The sequence below is a fragment of the Apteryx mantelli genome, chromosome 3, assembly GCF_036417845.1.
Source record: "Apteryx mantelli isolate bAptMan1 chromosome 3, bAptMan1.hap1, whole genome shotgun sequence".
Lineage (NCBI taxonomy): Eukaryota > Metazoa > Chordata > Aves > Apterygiformes > Apterygidae > Apteryx > Apteryx mantelli.
Window position 1 is genome coordinate 132,591,720 of NC_089980.1, and position 6,803 is coordinate 132,598,522.

Here is a 6,803-nt window from a genome sequence, read left to right on the forward strand (position 1 = left end):
CCCAGGTTTCCATGCAGGTTACCCCTCCAGGACAGCTGAAGAGTAGAGTGAGGAATTCTAGCATAAGATGAAAAACATTGTAGAAATGTTTGAAACCACCCAGTCAAGAGCTGTTTTGGACATTCAGTCATCTCAGTTCTTTGTGCCAGATTGTTGCTGGCTGCTTTGCCTATGAGGCAGGAGTGGAATGTAGGGACTTTATGTTCAACTGCCAGCTCTTCCATACTTTTTTCTGTAGTGCCTGGGGCAAATTATGAAACTCTAAATTTCTCCCACCAAAGTCTAAACACACAGGAAGCATAAGCTAGAAGTCTCAGCCCTCTACTCCTTGGTGGAGAGAGTAGGCTAAGCTTAGATGGTGACATTAGCCCAACTTAGACTGAGTCATCATCTACAGGTGTCTCCTCTCAAAATATGGTAGGAGACTGCAATGGCCAGCTATCTAACTTTAGGTATCTCAGAAGGACATTAGGTGTTCACATCTCAGCAACTGGATCAAGCCCTGTATACCTACTTTAGGATGTGAGGACTCCATAATGCATGAAGCTGACTGCGACTGGAGGCTAGAACATCTTTTTGTCATGTAGGTAGCTATGATATAAACAGTAAATTTGGGTAAGAGGTCCCATACTTGGTGTCTAACTTACAGGAGGTTAAACTTCAGAAGATGAACACCACCTTTAATATTTTAAGAAAAGACAGCCTCACTTTACCTGGCCATTACTATTGAAATTTCTGACAGAACTAGGCCTATTTCCTGCTATGAAAAGAGACGAGCTCCTACTGTTAACTTCATAGTCTGGTCTTTGAGAAGTACTCACGTCATTTGCATTTAATCAAGACAAAGAGGAAAATAAATGGTTTATTTAACTTTACTGCAAAGGTGAGAGAGAAACAAGTGCTGACTTTAACAACTAACTTTTTTTTTCCCCCAGAGGAGACAAATAATAGTGTTTTTCATGGAAAAAATAGCTTACCCTGCCTTGCTCTCAGATGCCTCTCTGTTTATCCTCTTACTCTCTGCATTGGACTGCTTCACAATATGCTGCCAAAGATGCTTCAGTTCAGCCCCATGTAACAAATTCAGAGATACACAGCTTTCCCCTAGAAAACAGGGGAAAATTTAATTATTTTACGCATTCACTTTCTCTTCTGCATCTTGAAGTTGGACAGTATTCTCAAGAACAGCCCAATATGGCCAGACCTGAAGCAGATGACACCTACCTACCCTAAACTATCCACAATCCCCTCTCCACCTGTCCCTCAACCTTTGAAGACAGACCTCCTTTAAGAGAAACAGACCATGGGAGGGCACATTGCCCCTCTAGGCAGTGACAAAAGGCTATTAACACCCAGCCACGTTCCCCATGCTTCCAGATCCTGGCTCCTCTGTGGCTACCAGCACCCAATTTAGTCTGAAGCAAGCACCACAGCAGTGACATTTGTATACCTCGTCTAGAGAGGTGTGTGTCTATGTGTTTTCCAAATCGAACAAAGAAGCACACATGGTCAGTACATCCTTCAACACCAAGGCCCCAGCTAGCTGCTTTGGTTGAGGCTGAGGTGCGTTTCATCGGTGCAGTAATGGGAACTTGGTGATTTGTAGAAGAAATTGAAAGAAGAAACCGCAAAATGCTGCAAGAAACAAAAAGGTGTCCCGGGCATATAGCTCCAAGTAGTACTACAGCCTTTAAAGTTCAGCAGCTTCCTTGGTTTCCTTTGTTCCCAGTGAAGGAAAAACTAAGCAAAGGCTGATTAATTAGAAAAATACCGTGGGTGACTTCATAAGCCCTCTTCTTCTCCCACAACCTTGGTGAATAAGCTGTCCAAATTTTTCACTGCTCCTTTGAATTCAGATGCCAAACTAGCTGTCTAGGCTTGAGTTAGGTGCCACAATAGGGCAACCTGGAGGTGGCCCAGAAAGACTGTCTCATACAAAAGGACCAAGTCAGAAGCAAATCTGAGAAACAAAACCATCAGGCTAATCTTCCTCTCCATCAAATCACAGCCACGGGTCTCGATCCAGCTGCCACCTGGCCTTTAAAAGGACCCCTGTGCCTTTCGGTCCCCCAGCTTTCACAGTCCTGCCACTTTTATGCAGCTGCTGCATTTGAACCATGTAGTGGTTGAACTGATGCAAATGGAAAAGCACATCTGGGACCTGTCAGGACAATTTGGGTTTGATATAAAGAAATACCAAAGTGTTCAAGGGCATGTTCCTTTCCTGAGCCACATTAAAAACTCCCAGTCATGACAATATTAAGCAGCGCACGAGGAGAATATCATCTAACTTGCGAGCCCCCACATAAAAGCAGTTTTCAAGAGGAAATTTTGACTTCTGCATATGCTAACTTCATCCAGAAGCCCAGTCATTACTGATCTGTAAAAGGTGCACCTTTCCCATACAAATCAGAGCCATGGGACAGACACGAAGGCTTAATTGATCAAAATGGACCACTATAACATGGCAGAGTTTGCAACTTCTGTTAAATTGTTACCTGCTTGTAAATATTAATGTTATGACAGACTAGTCCTATTTGGCCGCTAAAAGAAAAGGAAATAGTTTATCTTGACTTTAACCAGAGAGACCAGAGTATTTATGGGAACATAGATTTATTGAAGATTTTCTGCAAAAAAAAAGAGGGGAGATTAATGTCTAACTTCCAAAAAGACACACACACAAAATTTCCTAATTAATCATATCCATCAGACTAAGAATAGGAGAAGTTTCAGGTATAAGAAGAGGGCCCATTTGGAGTTTAATTTGGCAAGGGATGTCAAGGACAGCAAGAAGGGCTTCTTTAAATACGTCAGCAACAAAAGGAAGACTAGGGAAAATGTGGGCCCACTACTGAATGGGGCAGGGGCTGTGGTGACAAAAGATATCAAAAAGGAAGAGATACTGCATGCCTTCTTTGTTTCAGTCTTTACTGCTAAGACCAACCCTTAGGAATCCCAGACCCTGGAGACCAGAGAGAAAGTCTGGAGAAAGGAAGACTTTTCCCTGGTCGAGGAGGATCGGGTTAGAGATCATTTAGGAAAACTTGACACCCACAAATCCATGGGCCCCAATGGGATGCACCCATGAGTGCTGATGGAGCTGGCAGACCTTATTGCAAGGCCACTCTCCATCATCTCTGAAAGGTCATGGAGATCAGGAGAGGTGCCTGAGGACTGGAGGAAAGCCAATGTCACTCCAGTCTTCAAAAAGGGCAAGAAGGAGGACACAGGGAACTACGGACCAGTCAGCCTCACCTCCATCCCTGGAAAGGGGATGGAGCTGCTCATCCTGGATAACCATTGCCAAGTGCATGAAGGACAAGAAGGTGATCAGGAGTAGTCAGCATGGACTTACAAAGGGGAAATCATGCTTAACCAATCTGATAGCCTTCTATGATGGAATGGCTGGCTGGGTAGATGAGGGGAGAGCAGTGGATGTTGTCTACCTTGACTTCAGGAAGGCTTTTGACACTGTCTCCCATAGCATCCTCATAGGTAAGCTGATGAAGGGCCGACTAGATAAGCAGTCGGTGAGGTGAACTAAAAACTGGCCGAACTGCTGGGCTCAGAGAGTTCTGATCAGTAGCATAAAGTCCAGCTGTAGGCCAGTCACTAGTGGTGTCCCCCAGGGGTCAATACTGCATCCAGCATTGTTCAACTTCTTCATCAGTGACCTGGATGAAGGCACAGAGTGCACCTTCAACAAGTTTGCTGACAATACAAGACTGGGAGGAGTGGCTGACACACCAGAGGGCTGTTCTGCCATTCAGAGAGACCTGGACAGGCTGAAGAGCTGGGTGGAGAGGAACCTGGTGAAGTTCAACAATGGGAAGTGCAGAGCCCTGCACTTGGGGAGAAATAACCCCAGGCACCAGGACAGGCTGGGGGCTGACCTGCTGGAAAGCAGCTCTGCTGAGAAGGACCTGGGAGTGCTGGTGGACACCAAGTTCACCATGAGCCAGCTATGTGCCCTGGTGCGCCCTAATGGTATCCTGGGGTGCATTAGGAAGAGCATTGCCAGCAGGTCAAGGGAGATAGATCCTTACCCTCTATTCAGCCCTGGTGAGGCTGCATCTGGAGTGCTGTGTCCAGTTCTGGACTCCCCAAGACAAGAGAGACATGGAGCTACTGGAGTGAGTTCAGCAAAGGGCTACTAAGATGATGAAGGGACTGGAGCATCTCTCATATGAGGAAAGGCTGAGGGAGCTGGGACTGTTCAGCCTGGAGAAGAGAAGACTGATGGGGGATCTTATCAATGGGTATAAGTATCTGAAGGGAGGGTAATGGGGCCAGACTCTTTCCAGTAGTGCCCAGCAACAGGACAAGAGGCAATGGGCACAAACCGAAACACAGACACTTCTGTCTGAACCTGAGGAAAAACATTTTTACTGTGAGGGTGACAGAGCACTGGCACAGGTTGCCCAGAGAGGTTGTGGAGTCTCCATCCTTGGAGATATTCCAAAGCCGTCTGGGCAGGGTCCTGTGCAACGTGCAAATCTGTTTAAGAGTCAAACCTCATGCTTTTAGAGTATGAGAACCAAAAAGGAGATGTAATTAACAAGGCAGAATAATTATCCTTCTCAATTCCAAGTCAAGAAAAACCGTAATCCTGAGCAACATCTAAGGTCTGCCAAGTGTTGGGTAGAATAAATAAGAAAAGGGACAGCTTTTAAACTATCAAATAAAGCCTAGCAAATTTAGAGGATTTGCATTTTTCAAGATTAAGTATTCCATGAAACAAGATTTGAATTAACTCTGTCGTGGTGGTGGTGGTGGTGGTGGAGGATGGGTGAGTGAGTGTTTAAGACACCATGGTATTACAAAGCCTGGCAGGTCAAAAAAGTCATGGCACCTAAAAGTTAATGGGAGCCTGAATCATGGACAGCGACTGCAAAATGCTATTGTAATGAAAACTTCCATGGTGTAACTTTGATCTATACTTTACAATTTCTCATTGCCTGCAAGTTCCTGGGAAGCTACAAGCAAGTGAGGTATGCTAATCCTTCTTCCATATGGCTTAGCTAACTATTGGCAGATATTGACAAAGTCTAAATCAGTAAAAAAACAATCAACAATAGCTTGCCAAAAAATGGATGCATTCTGTTTACAGAAGAAGGCCAAAATTGTATGAAAAAGTCTTTTTTTTTTTTAACTTTTGAGGGAAAATTTAACACCAAACACTTTCAAAAAAAAAATCTAAAAAACTAAAGGCATTGTGTAACTCAGAAGCAGGAGTTACTTAGTATGACAATGCCTGAGCAGTATGAAATTTGTACCACAGGAATCACAGAAACTGAGCTACAATTGAATGCTACCACAAGATTCCTCTATGAAAGTTACTAGGGCAGAAATGCTTTAACGTGACTGATGAGCACACAAGGAATGGAATATTACATTCAAAGACATGAGCCACTTACAAGTATCTTAATAATTTGTGGAAGCAGATGAATTTACCAAGAGATAAATTGTAGATGGAAAAAAAAAGAGGGCCACTGACCCAGCGCAGCCTGTTGGAAAAAATTAGCAGAGTTCATTATTTAAAAAAATTAACACAGCTAAAACAATAACATTATCAACTGTGTTAATTAAGAAAATAACTTTATGCCCTCTCATGACATGTAATAGGTCTTAAAAATAAAAAAAACTATAATTAATTATATTCCAAGTAAAAGACAAAAGCTAAAAGGATACATTAGCACCAAAGTGTATCGTTATCTTTCTAAGGGGGGAGGGGGGGAAGGAATTATTTTTTTCTTTAATTTGTTCAATGACATCCATTCCTCAGAGTCTCCATAATAAAGTTAGTCAAGTCTCAGTGCCAACTGGATCCCAATTCAAACTATTGAGAGTAATTTTTATTCTAAACCTCCCCTGTACTCCGTATAAATTTGGCATCCACTCACTTTGAGAGTGTATCAAGAACAAAAAAAAAAAAAAAGAGAGAGAAAAACAAGGTTACAGAAACAGCTAGTTATAACAAAATGAGGAATCTCACAGCATTTTTTGTGCGCAATATGAATACTCAACATAAATAAACTTCATACTGAGGTTGTGTTAGCATCATACATCACTTCTCCTTATCAAGGAGCGTCAGGGAAAGGAGAGGACCCCATAGCACCAGCTGAGGGCTCAAGGAACTGCAGGTAACAAGAACCTGGAGCTAAACATCAAATAATTTTGTAGAGTGTGTCTTGCAAACATGGACCACAAAAGGCATAGGCCGAAGGGAACATGGGCATTGCCTTGCCCTCCTACACCCATCTTGGCTGCTATGGTGTCACTCGCTCATCATATGGTCATGATATAATGAGTTCAACACATCTGCTAACAAGCATCGCTACACCATTTAACTATCTGCTTCCCTGTGCTCATTTTTCCCAGATCCGATTATGTCTCTCAAAACTGGTTTTAGTTAATGACATGCATCCTGTCAGGTATTCCTCCAACAGTCCGACCAGCTGTTGTATTTAGGAAAGTAAATAACCAGAACACTTCTCCCAGAACAAACACTAAGCATCTCTTCTTTTTTAATGTAGTGAGCTCTACTGTTAGTAGGAGAGATTTCTTTAAGAACGAATGTCATGATTTAATCTCAGGTTACATTTAAAAGGCCTGACGACTCAAGCCATGGACTTGAATCTATTTCTTCTCTTTAATAGGTAACTGCTTTAATCACCAGACTGTTGGTTATTCTAGGACAGATTCTCGTGCACGCTCTTATTGAAGGGGAATAATCACTTTGAATAATTATTCACCAGGTTAAAAGTTCAAATTAAGATTTCCTACATTTCAGGTGAGCTGTA